The 1,155-nt window shown below is 48.5% G+C and overlaps 1 non-coding gene across 1 annotated transcript in view; it reads right to left on the bottom strand.

Moving 5' to 3' along the window:
* Positions 1-7, bottom strand: part of LOC123687307 — a 1,906-nt gene extending 1,899 nt beyond the window's left edge. Inside the window, exon 1 of the ribosomal RNA XR_006749040.1 lies at positions 1-7. This exon is cut by the window's left edge and continues 1,899 nt beyond it. This is a non-coding gene — a ribosomal RNA (small subunit ribosomal RNA).
* Between the last annotated feature and the right edge of the window lie 1,148 nt (positions 8-1,155).

Below are 1,155 nucleotides of genomic sequence, written 5' to 3'. Positions count from 1 at the left end.
CCAGGGAACTGCGTGCTTATACGATCGGTCCACGAGATTGCCGGTATGGCCAAACCCGTTCGCCTCTCGTCATGTGGCACTAGCCATGTCGATTGACTTCGACTAGCGCCGCACATCAGTAAGTGCAAGTCCTCGACGAAACGACGTAACAGCCCCCAGTCAGCATGAGACTCAAGCTATATATACATCATCATCATCTCGGACAAAACACCGATCAAAAATGAGAAAGTTTCTAGAAACAATCCCTCGCCAAGGCGTCCATATATAATACGAACCCCCGGCTATCAACTAATTTCTTATACACATTCCATCTCGACCCTTCGCTATACATGTGAATATAACGACACGGTGATTCGAGATTCAACAATATTTGTCGCTCGGAACGAATTGAGTGGTTGCAAATTTTTTGTGAACATAACCCGCAACGGGCAGAGGATCACGATTTTAAGGTTGGTCGCTTAAAGGCCATTCGACTACAAAGAGACGAAGCGGACCGCGACCTCGCTGCATGAGGTTGACGAAAGCGACCCAAGATGCGAAAGCCGAAACCAACACACCTTGCCAGTACCCAAACGCCGAGGTCGGATTCGGGTCTACCACTTACCAACTGAATATCATCCTAAAAAGAACTCCAAACAGTCTAGGACAGGACCCATTCTCCACCCCTTCTATATATGTCAGGAGAACCCCGGATTCCCCTCCAGACACGATTTAGCAAACTTTTCCCGATCGATCCGACCCACCGAGGCCGTTTCGACCGTTCGCCGCGCCTACTAGAGCTGATTTCTTCGGACTCCGATCAGAAAATCCGCCGATGCATGTCGTTAACACCTAGTCCGCCTCGTCCGATCGATCGAGGCCGTTTCGACCGTTCGCCGCGCCTACTAGAGCTGATTTCTTCGGACTCCGATCAGAAAATCCGCCGATGCATGTCGTTAACACCTAGTCCGCCTCGTCCGATCGATCTAGGCCGTCTCGAACCACCCATCGCGCATCGAAAGTCGCATCTCTCGAACTCCGATCCGGAAATCGGCCGATGCATCACGTTAACTATTTCTTATATATCTAATATAATATACATGGAGACGGTAAGAATTCTTTTAATCGAAGATATACATATACTTCTCATCAATATCCAAAAGCTTATCGAAAAAT

Source organism: Harmonia axyridis, chromosome X, assembly GCF_914767665.1.
Source record: "Harmonia axyridis chromosome X, icHarAxyr1.1, whole genome shotgun sequence".
In the NCBI taxonomy this organism is placed as follows: Eukaryota; Metazoa; Arthropoda; class Insecta; order Coleoptera; family Coccinellidae; genus Harmonia; species Harmonia axyridis.
The sequence above is the reverse complement of the archived record's forward strand: the minus strand, read 5'-3'. Positions and strand labels throughout refer to the sequence as shown.